The sequence below is a fragment of the Ailuropoda melanoleuca genome, chromosome 3, assembly GCF_002007445.2.
Source record: "Ailuropoda melanoleuca isolate Jingjing chromosome 3, ASM200744v2, whole genome shotgun sequence".
NCBI lineage: Eukaryota > Metazoa > Chordata > Mammalia > Carnivora > Ursidae > Ailuropoda > Ailuropoda melanoleuca.
Window position 1 is genome coordinate 88,453,814 of NC_048220.1, and position 15,347 is coordinate 88,469,160.

At 44.4% G+C, this 15,347-nt stretch overlaps 1 protein-coding gene and 1 long non-coding RNA gene across 6 annotated transcripts in view; both read right to left on the reverse strand.

Annotated features, from left to right (window-relative positions):
- KCNIP1 (potassium voltage-gated channel interacting protein 1) overlaps positions 1-15,347 on the reverse strand; it is a 391,780-nt gene that overhangs the window by 172,393 nt on the left and 204,040 nt on the right. The gene's annotated exons all lie outside the window — the stretch shown is intronic.
- LOC109490165 lies at positions 6,218-12,772 on the reverse strand. The gene is made up of 3 exons (XR_002143434.2): positions 12,564-12,772; positions 11,371-11,538; positions 6,218-6,393 (listed from the first exon to the last, which is right to left on the reverse strand). It is a non-coding gene; the product is annotated as an uncharacterized LOC109490165 (long non-coding RNA).

Consider the following 15,347-nt stretch of genomic DNA (forward strand, 5'->3'; position numbering starts at 1 on the left):
ACCGTAGGAAGCCTGGAGACAGAAGGTTAAACCAGACACACATCTTAGATGTATCTTCTCACTCCAGGCTTCTCGTCCGAGGCCCTCCCTGTACTTATAAGGAATAATAACTGGGAACGACCTCCTCTTCCAAAGANCCCTCCCTGTACTTATAAGGAATAATAACTGGGAACGACCTCCTCTTCCAAAGAGGCCAGCCATGCTATGAGGTGTCCTTACCATCACAAACCCCAGGATGGGAACTGTGCCACCAAACAACTCTTTAATACCACCATATGCATACGACATGCGTTAGCCTGCTGGGGGCAGGGGGAAGGTACGGGAAAATCATTCTATTGTTCTAGCTCAAGGACCACAGAGGGGAGGTGGCATCACATAGGGTTAAAAAGAATGTGGATTCCAGGGCAGACTGCCTCGGTTTAAAGCCTGGCTCAGTGTTACCTTGGACAAGTTAGCCTCTCTGAGTCTCAGTTTTCCTCACCTGTTCAATGGGGATAATGATAGTTCTTACCTCATGCAGTGGTTATGAGAATATTTGTAAAGTGACTGGAATGTAGCAAGAGTTTTATTTAAGGATATGATTAATAACTAATGAGAACCAGAGATACACGCAAGTTCTGAGACAGGAGAGCGATCGTGTGATTTCCAGGCATCCTTCCCTGTTCAAGATTTTAGCATTCATTGCAAAGCAGAGGTGTTCTACCCCCTCACGGGGCTGTTGTGAGCATTATCCAGAAAGTGCCTATGGTGTTCTGTCCAGTGTCTGGGCCGCAGGAGGTGCTCTTTGAGGTCGTTTCTTCGCTCTCCCTCAGGCACTCGCTGACAGCTTGGTGCCGGTGTGTGGCCTCAGCACACCCTTGGGAGGAATTCCCTGCACCTCCAGCAGCCCAGAGCTGAGGATGATGTCATTCACCGTGAGCCGCCAGCGCTGCCAGGGTTTCCAGGGAAGGGAAGGAGGCGCTGGCCCCTGCTCCTCTCCAGCACCAGCCCTGGCCTGAACAGCTCCTGACAGCCTCTGGTCCACACTCTTCCCTCTGCAATTCCTTCCCCATAGCCAAGCTTTGAAAAGCATCAATGGGAGCTGGTCATTCCTGCTTAAAACCTGCTAGAGGCCTCCCCTTGCGCTTAGAATAAACCCCCACCTCCTTAACATGGTCCACAAGGCCCTGCATGGGTGGCCATTGCTCACCTCTTATCTGCTTTTTCAACCACCCTTCCCCTCATTTATTGTGGTCCAACCATGGCTTCCCTCCTTCTCTTCTCTCTGCCTGGCCTGAGGGGCCTTCCATCTTCCCCCAGATGTTTACATAGCTGGCCCCTTCCTGTTACTGACACCTGAGCACAAGTGCTACCTCCTCAGGGAGTTCTCCAGGATTTCCACATTTAAAGCAGCTCTCCACGTCCCCTGTATTACCCGTCTCATGACCCCTGTTTATTTCCTTTGTGGCCCTTATCATTGCCCCCAATTTTCTCACTGGTTTGTTTCCTTGATTGTTGTCCACCTCTACCCCAATTAGTAGAGCAGAAGATCATAAATCCCATGAAAATAAGCACTCGGTTCTGCTCTTTTTTGTTCACCTCTATATCCCCAACCCCAGCATGGTGCCTGGGACACAGAAGACTCTTAATAAATATTTGTGGAATCAATGGATGAATGAATGGATTAATTCCTTTCAGAGGCCAAGAGATGGGCCCTGGTCCCTCCCAGGGTCTAATGCTGCAGCGAGACCTCCTGTGACAAATGGTTCTAATTTTAATAACGTCCTAAAGCCTGGGAGAATGTGGTGTCCTTGATCTATGGAGTGGAGGACTGGTTCCCCCTCCAGTCCATCCCCGCCTTCACCATGAACACCCAAACACAACCACCTACACACAGGCCTAACAACACGGCTCTAGTGAAGGTCTGACAGATAACTGCAGAAAGCGTGCAGGAGGCTAGGCAAAAGCACATAGTAGTCCATTCCAGGGTGGAGATCAGTCAAAGCCCCAGNGCTCATCCAGCCATCTTCTGCCATCCCGCTGGCCCCCTTCTCCCACTTTGGCCCAGTTTTGTACACAAGATCCGTCCTGTGATTCCACTGCAGAATGGCCAAGCTTGGCTACAACATTAGACAAGATGAAAAGAAAATCCTAGGATGACAACCGGAAAATAAACACCGATCACACCACGAATCTGACGGAGCCAGCACACAGGATGCAACTTCCTCTCAGAGCCTCCCGGGACCTTCTCATCATTCTTAGTGATCACCAGCCAAAGTCCACTCTGGCCCACCTCCTACTGATTCTAGACTGGTCTAGCTAGCCCTTACCTATATTTTCTTTGGGATGTAGCCTTTTAAAAATCAGTTAACTGTGTGCGACATCTGTATATTCAGGTTCTTATGAACCCATCTGAATTTCATGAAGACCTGGCCTCACTGGGCTGCAGTCCCACAGGCTTGAATGATTGGCTGGAGCCGAGGAGCAGCTGCTCCCTGTAGATAGGACGTGCCCTTGCAAACATTCGACGTCGTCACACTGGTAGAGACAGCGGAATGTGAGGACAAGAGCCAGATGTTGCCCACCTGTGTTGCACTACATGGTGAGTCCGCTGTAAAAATGACCTCCCAGACTTCCTCATGGGAAGGGTAAGCCTGCGTTCAACCATTCATCTATCCATCCACTCACTCGTCAAGGGTTACTGAGCGCTTCCTCCGTTCTAGGTACCGTAGGAAGCCTGGAGACAGAAGGTTAAACCAGACACACATCTTAGATGTATCTTCTCACTCCAGGCTTCTCGTCCGAGGCCCTCCCTGTACTTATAAGGAATAATAACTGGGAACGACCTCCTCTTCCAAAGAGGCCAGCCATGCTATGAGGTGTCCTTACCATCACAAACCCCAGGATGGGAACTGTGCCACCAAACAACTCTTTAATACCACCATATGCATACGACATGCGTTAGCCTGCTGGGGGCAGGGGGAAGGTACGGGAAAATCATTCTATTGTTCTAGCTCAAGGACCACAGAGGGGAGGTGGCATCACATAGGGTTAAAAAGAATGTGGATTCCAGGGCAGACTGCCTCGGTTTAAAGCCTGGCTCAGTGTTACCTTGGACAAGTTAGCCTCTCTGAGTCTCAGTTTTCCTCACCTGTTCAATGGGGATAATGATAGTTCTTACCTCATGCAGTGGTTATGAGAATATTTGTAAAGTGACTGGAATGTAGCAAGAGTTTTATTTAAGGATATGATTAATAACTAATGAGAACCAGAGATACACGCAAGTTCTGAGACAGGAGAGCGATCGTGTGATTTCCAGGCATCCTTCCCTGTTCAAGATTTTAGCATTCATTGCAAAGCAGAGGTGTTCTACCCCCTCACGGGGCTGTTGTGAGCATTATCCAGAAAGTGCCTATGGTGTTCTGTCCAGTGTCTGGGCCGCAGGAGGTGCTCTTTGAGGTCGTTTCTTCGCTCTCCCTCAGGCACTCGCTGACAGCTTGGTGCCGGTGTGTGGCCTCAGCACACCCTTGGGAGGAATTCCCTGCACCTCCAGCAGCCCAGAGCTGAGGATGATGTCATTCACCATGAGCCGCCAGCGCTGCCAGGGTTTCCAGGGAAGGGAAGGAGGCGCTGGCCCCTGCTCCTCTCCAGCACCAGCCCTGGCCTGAACAGCTCCTGACAGCCTCTGGTCCACACTCTTCCCTCTGCAATTCCTTCCCCATAGCCAAGCTTTGAAAAGCATCAATGGGAGCTGGTCATTCCTGCTTAAAACCTGCTAGAGGCCTCCCCTTGCGCTTAGAATAAACCCCCACCTCCTTAACATGGTCCACAAGGCCCTGCATGGGTGGCCATTGCTCACCTCTTATCTGCTTTTTCAACCACCCTTCCCCTCATTTATTGTGGTCCAACCATGGCTTCCCTCCTTCTCTTCTCTCTGCCTGGCCTGAGGGGCCTTCCATCTTCCCCCAGATGTTTACATAGCTGGCCCCTTCCTGTTACTGACACCTGAGCACAAGTGCTACCTCCTCAGGGAGTTCTCCAGGATTTCCACATTTAAAGCAGCTCTCCACGTCCCCTGTATTACCCGTCTCATGACCCCTGTTTATTTCCTTTGTGGCCCTTATCATTGCCCCCAATTTTCTCACTGGTTTGTTTCCTTGATTGTTGTCCACCTCTACCCCAATTAGTAGAGCAGAAGATCATAAATCCCATGAAAATAAGCACTCGGTTCTGCTCTTTTTTGTTCACCTCTATATCCCCAACCCCAGCATGGTGCCTGGGACACAGAAGACTCTTAATAAATATTTGTGGAATCAATGGATGAATGAATGGATTAATTCCTTTCAGAGGCCAAGAGATGGGCCCTGGTCCCTCCCAGGGTCTAATGCTGCAGCGAGACCTCCTGTGACAAATGGTTCTAATTTTAATAACGTCCTAAAGCCTGGGAGAACGTGGTGTCCTTGATCTATGGAGTGGAGGACTGGTTCCCCCTCCAGTCCATCCCCGCCTTCACCATGAACACCCAAACACAACCACCTACACACAGGCCTAACAACACGGCTCTAGTGAAGGTCTGACAGATAACTGCAGAAAGCGTGCAGGAGGCTAGGCAAAAGCACATAGTAGTCCATTCCAGGGTGGAGATCAGTCAAAGCCCCAGCTCTGACTGTTGAGCGGGACCCTGAATGATGAGTATATATTTTGCTAAAAGACAAGAAGGAGAAAAGAAGAGTAAGGGGAGGAGGAGAAAGGCATGATGTCAACGTGCAGGGTGTGCCTGGGGTACAGTGGGCTGAGTGGAGCTGAGCAGGGGATGCATGTGAGAGGGCAAGAGATAAGGCTGCGTAGGGACACTGGAGAGCCTGGAATCCCAGCTACAGCATCCAGGCAGCTTCACGGTAGGCCTTGGAGGCCTGGCAACTGGTTGTCGGTCAGACTTAAGCTTCGGGATGATTACATTGGTGCAGTGTGGAGCATGGATTGGTAGACTGGAAGTTAGAGGCAGGAAAATGAGATAAGAGGGCTGTTGAGATGGGGCACCTGGGTGGCTCAGTCGTTAAGCGTCTGCCTCTGGTTCAGGGCATGATCCCAGAGTCCTGGGATCAATCCCTGCATCGGGCTCCTCCACTGGGAGCCTACTTCTTCCTCTCCCACTCCCCCTGCTTGTGTTCCCTTTCTCACTGGCTCTCTCTCTCTCTGTCAAATAAATAAAGAAAATCTTAAAAAAAAAAAAGAGGGCTGTTGAGAAAGGACCAAGGCCTATTTGGAGGTAATGGAATTTCAGAGAGAAATGAGAAGATGTATTTAAGAGTTATTTAAGAAGTAGACTCACAGTTCAGTTCTTAGTGACCAACTGAACACAGTATTAAGTGATAGGACAGAGTTCAAGATTACTACTACTGTCATCACCATCATTACTGTCACCACCAACACCACCATCATTACCATCACTGTCACCTCCGAACATCACTGCCGTCATCATCAACATCATCACCAGCAGCATCATCATCACCACCATCACTGTCTTCATGATTCCAGCTAATATTCACCTGACTTGAACTACAAATCAGACACTGTTATAAGGCTTATTTTGGGAAGACTCCCCAGATCCACTGGTGATTCTGTAGGCCTTAAAAACTACCTAGTTTGCTTACTTGTCTTCTCTGAACTTCCTTTCCTAGATAAGTGCTTTCTTCTGTTCCAGGACCAAGTGTGTTTGTGCTTAGTCTTCCTTATGGTTCTCCTGAGTGGTACAATTATGTCAGTAAGTTCTGGAGCTTCTAGTCTAGACACAATAGCCAATTGCCCAGCCAGCTGCCCAGATCATGGGCCTGCTCCATGGCTATGGTCAACAGCTTAAGGAACCGGGTTCTAACACTTGATATTTCTTTCTTAATGCTTCTCATGACAGCTTAATTCTCTTATAAACTCCACAAAACAGCCATATCTGTTTTCTTCACTGATGTAGACCCATAGTTGCAGGCACAGTGGGCATTTAACAAGTATTTATGGAATAAATGTTATTTATATCTATATAACCACATTTTCAGTGCTCATTGATGGAATACAAATTTCTATGTCAGAAGTGAATTTTATCCAAAAAATGAATTATCATTGTTCCAAGTTCCTTATATTTTTGAGGTCAAATATTTTCAAATATGATGAAAACATCGAATCAAAAAGGCTTTTCAAATGTAGGACTTCTCAGAAGCTTTAATATTCTAATGCATGTGGTGAATCTCCAAGAGAAGTTTCAAGTATGTAACATTTCTTAAGCTTATTTAAACACAGAGGCCCTCCACGTGGTCTAATGGTTCCAGGAACACACTTTCAGAAATGCTAAGTTCAGTCCAGTGCTCAGTGATTTCAGCAGCTGAAGACCAGCCATCAGTATCTCTGGTTTCCTTATTTATACTGTCAAGATGGTTAAGAGACAGATAATCAATTTTATCAATTATTTGCATGAATGTCAATTCCTTAAATCAGAGCAGGTTTGCTTAGCCAAGAACATTATCATGGTCTAAGGTTGGTGCTAACATTTTTTTTTTCTTTAAAAAATTTAGAACCCAGGGATATCCAAGTTGAGGGTATTATGCTAAGTGAAATAAGTCAGAGAAAGACAAATAATACCATATAATCTCACTTCTATGCAGAATCTAAGAAATAAAGCAAATGAACACATGGACACAGAGAAGAGTGGTGGTTTCCAGGGAGGTGGGTGTTCGGGGGGTGGACAAAATGGTCAAAGGGGGTCAGGAAGTACAGGGTTCCATTGTGAAATGAAGAGGCCATGGGGATGAGCCGTGCAGCATGGTGACTAAACCAGTAGTAATGTAGTACACTTTTGAAACTTGCTGAGAGTGGATCCTCAAAGTTCTCATTACAAGAAAAACAATTTTTTATAACTTTTTATGGAGATGGATGGTGGCTAGACTTACTGTGTTGATCATCTGCAGTGTAGACATGTGTCAAATCATTATACTGTACCCCCGAAATTAATATAATGCTGTATGTCAATCATACATCAAATAAATAAATAAATAAATAAATAAATAAATTTTAAAAAGAACCCAGGAATTCCATATTTGAAACTGTGGATGAAAGTCTAGATTGACGAGGCTCATATAAGGCATATACATTTTTAGCCCAGGTGAGATTTCTTTCCATTACAGTGAATACAGCTTCTGATGACAAGGCAACTGTCTCAGTCAGAGTTGGAGTGGCGACAGAGGGGCTTACCTTGGGGTGTGTGGAAGACAAGCAGGGACCCCGTCCCTCATAGTCACCATGAGTTCCCTAGCGCACTGCCCAGTTTCTCCAGCCTGTCTCTATGCTAGAGGTCCCAGCATCAGGATTCTCCTATCTGGAGAGGGACAGGGTGGTTTAGCTTGGAGCAACTTGGAAATCAATGACTCTGAAAGCAGGTCTACTGCATTTAAGTAATGACCTGTAAAAGAGTTATGCATTCATGGGCCACTCCGAACTCCTGAGGTTAACTGCAACGCTGCTTAGAAACCAGGAGGTAAACTTAGTGGGGTCCACATAAAACTTGAACCTCAAAGGGCGAGGCCTTTGATATAATGGGAATAAGAAATGAATTAACACACAAAATCTACCTATCCTGACTCTGATGTTGGAGTTAGGTGGAGAGAGGAATGGGACTCATTTTCTTGAAAATTTGTAACATTATGTTAGCCCTCACTTGGGTTTGTGGTCTGAAAAACTCAAGTAGAAAATTTTATTTAAAATGGTCATGGATTAGTAGTTTTCCCAGGTGACTGGAAGAAGCACACAGTGCTTTCTGGAGAAGTGAAAATTTAACACAGTCCTCAAATAATTCTCAAAGATAAAGTTCCAAGGACCACGCCCCCTCAAAAATTATAAAACATGCGAGGAAACAAGGCACTATGAAAGAGAGCCAGCAGGAATAATAGATAGCAAAATCAGATCTTCAAAGCTTCAGGTATCAGAATTTCTATTAGACACAGAATGTAAGATGACAATGTTTATATGTTTAAAAACATAAGAGAGGTGTGAAAATATGAGCAAGTAACAAGATACTATAAAAATGTCTTACCAGATTTGAAAAAGAATCATACTGAACATATAGAATTGAAAAATACATTATTCTAAAATTTTAAAAGTCTCAATGAATGGATATGGATAGGTTAAATGACAAAGCAGACGTAATTGAAGACAGAATTAGAGAACAGATAAATACAAATAAAAATTTTCTAAAAATGCAAGCTAGAAAGACAAAAATGGGAAAATTAAGTATGATTAAAAGACATGGAGGATAGAGCAAGATCTAACTCAGAGCCACCGCTTAGGATCATTTAGATAGTATACAGCAAAATTCTAGAAGGTGTAGGTTACATCACAATTGATGACAGAGAAATATTAAAAGCAGTCAAAGCGAAAAGTTAGATCATCTACAAATAAACAGCAATTAGGGTAACAGCTGTCTTCTCAACAATAACAATGGAAGCCAGTATATAGTGAATGATATTTTCAGTGTGTCAAGAGAAAGTAATTGACCACCTGCAAATGTATACCCTGGAGAAATTGTGTTTCAAGAATTAGAGCAAAAGACATTTTTGGACAAAAATAGAGTTTATCACCAACAGATCCTTACCAAAGGAAATTCTAAAAGATATAGTTTAGTCAGAAGGAAAATTAGCCCAGACAGAAGGTCTCAGATTCACAAAAGAATACTAAGCAAATATGTGACTAATATGAAGGTAAATCTAAACTAAAATTACTGTATAAATTAATGTTTAATTTGTTCACATGAAAATAACAAGATAAAGTAGTATTTTTCAGGTAAGAATGCAGCAGATCATGGCAAGCAACTTCCCCAGTACAACAACTACCTCCCCCCTCCCCAAAAAGCTGCAAAAACAACAATTTTGAACATATCAAAGAGTATGCAAAAGAAGATTAAATGGACCAAAATTGCAGAAAGAGAACAGCCCTTCCTAGGTAAGCTGATGAGTGCTGACAGCTTTCTTCCCTGGGGATATTTGTGATTTTGGACATGGGTTGAGGCTGGCCTTGGCCCAAGGAGAGGTAGTCTACTGAGGGAAATGGAAATTAGCAGAGCTTTGGGAAGTTGTGCAAACTTGCATGATGGATTGAACACTAGAGGATCCAGAAATAGAAGGACAATCTTCCCCCACTGGACAATGCCAAGTGCTAAAGGAGCATAGGCAACGTGGAAGCTGGGATGGAAGGCTGGAATAAAATTTCATAATCTCATGATATTTAGGAGAGAGAGTTCCACTAGGGGGAGAGAGCCCAACATAAATGCATGACTGTTTTGCCCTTTTTAGGGTTGAGGAGAGAGAGACCACCTAGGCTTTCATTCAACAGCCTTGGAAGGCCACACCCAAGGAACAAAGACAAGCCAGATGTGATGGATTCAGTGTGTTATAAATTGCAACCCATCCAGGACACACCCCAATTGCTGACTAGACTGAGATAATCAGCCTTACATCCTGTTCCCCAATACAGGAGAGGGGGACTCTCTCTGGTAGAATATATCTGCTGGAGCTTCTGTAGGTCTTTACTACACAATGTTCAGCATACAGTCAAATTTATGAAGACTGTGAAGCAGCTGGAAGTGGAAGAAAAAAGGAAGCAAACAACAGAAATGATCCACAGAAGATCCAGATATTGTGGTCATGTGCCAAGGATCTTAACTATGATCACTTTGTTAAAAAAAAAAAAAGAGGAAATGATGGGCAAAATGGATGAAAATATGTAGCTTTCCAAAGTCTACTATCTTTCAACAATTGGAATGAATAAAAAAGTACAAACTTACTGGATGGGTTTAACAGCACACGAGACATGACAGACTATAAGATCAGTAATTTAAAGACAGAGCAATAGACAAAAATTAAACTAAAACAGGAGAAAAAAGAAAGTAACGTCAAAGAAACAACAGAGTATGCGTATAACGTAGGTTATCGTAAAAGGTCTAACATACACATAATTGGAGTCCCAAAAGCAAGGGGAGAAATTGGGCAGAAGCAATATTTGGAAAGACAATAATCAAGAGTTTCAAAACCGAGAAAAGACACCAACTCAGCAATTCAAGAAACCCAGCAAAACCCCAAAAAAGAATAAACACAAAGAAAATCACACCCACACACTTTAGAGTCACACTGTTGAAAACCAAAGACAAAGAGAAATTCTCAAGAGCAGTCACTGAGAAAAAATGGAACAAATTATCTTCAAAGAAACATTAATAAGTCTGTTACTTGACTTTTCAACAAAAACAAATGAACTCTAGAAAATGTCTTTAAAATGCTGAAATAAAAAAACCCCACAAAACTGTCACTCTTATATACACAGCAAGAAAATCCCGCAGCAAATGAAACAAAGACATTTTCAGACAAATGGAAACTAAAAATCGACAGAAACTTAAAGCCATCAGACCAGTATGGGAAGATATACCAAAGAAAGTTCTTTAGGCTGAAGTAAAAATTATTCCAACCAGAAACACAAAATTGTAAGAAGATTAGAGAACACTACAAAGGAAATATGTGGGTAAATATGCAAGAATACTGACTATTTAAAATGACAATATTAATAATACCTCGAGGAATTTAAAACATATGGAGATGTCAAATGTTTAACAACAATAGCACAAAAAGCAAAAAGGGAGCAATGGAGTTCACCTGTTGCAAAGTTCTTGTGTTGCTCAGGAAGCAGCAGAAGTCCAAACTTAAAAGTAAACTAGGATGGCTAAGCCTGTATACAGGCTAAAGATGTATATTGAAACTTGTGGGGTCACCACTGAAAAGTAGTTCCAAAATGTGAAGCCAAAAGCCAATATAAGAAAAAGATAGAAAAGAAATATTTGTTTAATTTCCAAAAAGATAGCAAAGAAAAAATGAAGGAAGAAAAGAAATGACAAATAAAAAACATAAAGCAAAGTGGTAGAATTAAGCCCAACTGTATCAGTTGGTATATTAAATATAAATGGATTAAAAATAGCAGCAAGATAGAACTAAAATAATGAACCATGGCATTTAAGTTGGGAAGGAGGTAATCACAATCCAAACACCATCAAGCTATCATTATTCGGAAGAAAAGTAAAGATATCGAGATTTAGACTTTGTTAAGTGTGCATGTTAAAATATGTAGGATACATACTTAAAAAGCATCAACCTAGTAAGCTTGCTATTCTGAATTCCTTTAGAAATTCTTATCAGTTACTCTGAATTTTGCAATTAAGTCATAATCAAGTCTGTACAGTAAGGTTTGGTAGAGAAGTAAGTCTTCATAACACTAAAATATTTACTAATGAGCCGGTCATTTAAATATTTAGCTTATACTCAAGTATTACTCCTCATTAACACTATTTTCTGACCTTATTCATCTCACCTGAGCTTTGCCGGTTTTCTTCAGCTTGTTGGTTGTCGTGAATGTCTGAAGATGCAATGGAAATTCAAAGGAAATTGATGAAAAGAAAAAGTGCGAATCTTGAAACAGATCAGGATTTCATGAAGTTAGCAAAAGCGTTGTTGGAAAACGGCTCCACTGACATTTAAACTACGAAGAAGAATTGGCAGAGTTAAACTAGTTAAGAATTGAAGAAGAGAAAATCGACAAAGATGCCAGGTGTTTCAAAAGAGAATAATTTTATCATCTAATGACTAGAAGATGGCCTTGGGAAAACTGATAAACCTCTGAAATACTTGCTCAGACTGACACTATCTAGTCGTGCTGTGAAAGTCAAGCACGAAATGAAGAATGTTACTTTGCACTAGGATAGAACTCTGTCTAAAATATTTCACCCCCTCCCCCAAAAATCCTAATCAATTCTTGATAATTCTTATTTTTAATTGAAAAAATGAGCTTATTTGACATTAGAACCGACATTTTGTTAAAAGGAGATTGAAAAAGGAGTGCTTTCGTGCTTTCAGTTTGTTTTTCAAGGTATGACCTCACTCAAACTTTTTCCCTCAATATTTACAATGAATATTTGTTTTGAGGAGGTTCTCTTTAAGAGGTCTTTCACTAGTACCAACTGTCCTTAGAAAAATGAGGACTGCCTGTGTCTACTTTCTTTTACCCAAGAAGCATCTCCCTGTGTATATAGGTATGTGGGTCTTATTTTCTTTTCCATGCAAGACCGAGTCTTGACACTTCCTGGGTTTTGACAGTTCCTACGAACCAGGCCCTCGGCTATGTCCATATCTATGAGACATTCAGACTTAGAAGCTGAGGTCTAGAGAGTTTAAGTGATGAACTTGCCCCGTGCCACACAGGGCGTTTATGACTCGGCCAAACCAAGCTTTTGATTGGGATGCTATACTTTCTTATTCATATTTCTCTCTCCAGGGGCATCACAGAGTCGGCCACATCACAGGTACTCAGTCAATGCTGGCGGGTCCACGTTGTAACTTAACTCAGTTAAGGTTCTCAGCTCTGTGTGCTATGGCCAAACAACTATGACTAGCATTGTTCAGTCTGGCTTTGGGGTGTATGGCTAGGAGTCCAGGTGCTCTAAATCTGGAATGGGGATGCCCCTTTAGAACAGGAACGGGCAGGGGAGCACCTTCTTCCCATCTTACTTTATAGGTATCACCAGGATGGGAGAACTGGAAGGGAGCCAGCAGGTCCTGAGCTGCTACGCGTGCCAGGCAATCACTGAGGCTTCCAAACTGTCATCTGCACCTGCTAAGAACTGTGCGGTAGTTATTATGATCTCATCACTGAAGGAGCACCAATGGGAACTCAGAGAGAGGAAGGCACTTGCCAAGGCCTCACAGCCCTCAAGTGGCAGAGCAGGGCTCAAGCTGTGTGACCGCAAACCTCTTCCCTCTTTACAACACTGTTTTCTTATTATGGTTTGGACCATCCAGACTGGGCTGGAAAGCAGAGATGGGGGCCCTGTGTGGTGGTTCTGCCACTGCCAAGAAGAAGGACTGCAAAGTACTCAGTCCCCTGGGGGTGTTGAAGGGTGAGGTTTCAGGAAGGGAGCTTGCTGGTGACAAGTACTGACTCGTCCAGCCCTGGTTTCTGGGGCACGGCTGAGAGCGTCACTCACTCGGCTGAGAAAGGTGAATCCCTCCCAGTGGGATTCATGGAGCTGGTCCCACTTGCTATCAGGGGCTGGCGAAAAGCTTGTTCTGAGTTCAGACAGAAGCCTCACGTTGGGGAATTTGAGGGACAATGGAGCACACTCAACAAGGTCAGGGAAAGAACTGACTTGCCCAAGAGGGAGGCCTCAGGCCTGGCACTCGGGACAGAGAAGCCATGGGGCTGTGTGGAACATGAGGTCACCTGCAGTGTAGAAACAAATGCAGAAGTAGGAAGGGGCCTCAAAGGTCATCCTTTTCTCACCCCCCATCTTCAGCACATTTTATAGACCAGGAAAATAGGGCCCAGAGAGAGGAAGGAATTTGTCTCAAGTCACACAGCCAATGATCAGGGCCATTATTTTTTATAGTGTGATTCCATTTATTTAAACTTCAAACTAAATGCAATATTTAAAAATGTATTGCTGAAGAATATAACCATTAAGGGCAAATTTAAGAAAAACAAAGAGAAATGTCAATGGGAAAGGGAGTGGAAAGAGGATTGGTACATCTCAGTTTCCGAAATACTCTGTTTTCAGCAAAGTGCAGTGGACACAGTGTATTTTGTCTTTACTGCTCCCAAGCCCATGCTTCCATAGTTGGAGAAACGAGTTCAGAAAGGAGAAGTCACTTGCCTACATGAGATCATGTAGTCCTACACCCCCATTCTATAGATGGGACCACTGAGGCAGAGATGACACCGCCTAGAATGGCACAGTGAGCAGCATCCGATCTGACAGCTTCTCACACCTTTCGGCACAGCCACAAAGACCTCCACCAGCCCCAGTGAGAAATGCCTGGGGTTCTTATGCCACTCTCCACACACTTTAGCCTTTTGCCCACCCATCTAGCTGTGGCCCTTCTGGGGCCTTATCTTTTGCAGCTGAAGGTGGGTCCGTCAGAAGAGCGAGCTGCCATTGTGCAACCCTTTGGGTAGATGAGGGAGTAAGGGAACTCACCAGTGTTTCTGATTTATCAGTTGTCTCAGGGCCTGTTGGGGGTGGGTCACCATCACTATCTCACTGCTCGATTTCATCAACCTCCAGTCTACGCTGTGCTAAGGGAAGGGCAAGGCTTCACCAGCTGGGCCCCGTGCACCTCCCCCTGCTGTCTGAGAGGCGCACGGTAGCCGGCATAATTGTGGGTAACTTATAGTCTGCGGGATCCGGGATCTGAGCAGCAGTGCTGGGCAACGGATGTGGGAACAAGACCTCAGCGTGGGGATGCTGTGTGAGGGATGTGGATTCATTTTCTATTTGCCAAACCAGCACTGCGAGCCTCCCTGGGCTCCAGCAGCCTCCTCACTAGTATTTCGAGACTTTTGCAGGGTGGAGTGAGGGTTCCCCTGGGGCGGGGACTCCATCCACCAAGCGCAGCTGGTCTCTCTGTAGGGTGGGCTGTGGGAGCCAGGCCCCAAGCAAGCTCTTGGGCTGACTTCCATATCTGGAAATCTTGGTTGTCTCCTGTTTGAGTTTTCCTGGTGTGTAGCGAGGAGAGATTTCCCTGGGATCTAGAAGCGAAGAAGTGTGTATTGGGGCCTCATTTGACACAGGAAGAACTCGGCCTTGAGAGCCAAAGTGATCCACACAGTGAGCCGGTGGGGCCACTGAGGCCAGCATGCAGCTTGAGGGATGATTCTATTATTACAAATCAGATCTCTTCTTACTTTGGCTTGAGCACAAAGTCACTGGGGAGGATACATTTTTATTCACCCTGAGTTCTTCCTATGCAAGATACTCACCCTGAGAGTGGAGAGAGCTGGGTTTAGAAGACACACGTCAACTTGGAACTACGTGCTGGGCCACATCCTGTCCCAGATGTGGCCAAGACAGCAGCGAACGGGTTGGCCCAGGCCCTGCCCGGAGTCTAGCGGGGGTGACAGACACTCGGCAAACAAGCAAACAAATTCACAAGATACATTTAGGTTGGGATAAGTCTCCTAGGAAAATAAAATGGAGATGACATGAGACACCTATGGGAGCAGCGGCTACTTCAGCGACAGTGGTCAAAAATAGGAGGGGGCATTTTTCCTGAGACCTAAATGCTAAGAAGGAGCGCCCAGCTTGGCAAGGCCTGGAAGCCGAAGGCAGGACTGAGCCTGTTTGCCAAAGCACAAGGAAGCCACAGTGTGGGCGGGAGATGAGTTCAGGGAGGTCATGCGGCCAACCCAGGCGCTGTCTCTAGGGCTATAGTCAGGAGTGTGGATTCTACTCCAGGGGCCAAGGGAAACTGCTGGAAGATTTATGGCAGGGAGTGACAGGCTGACATGTGAATTAA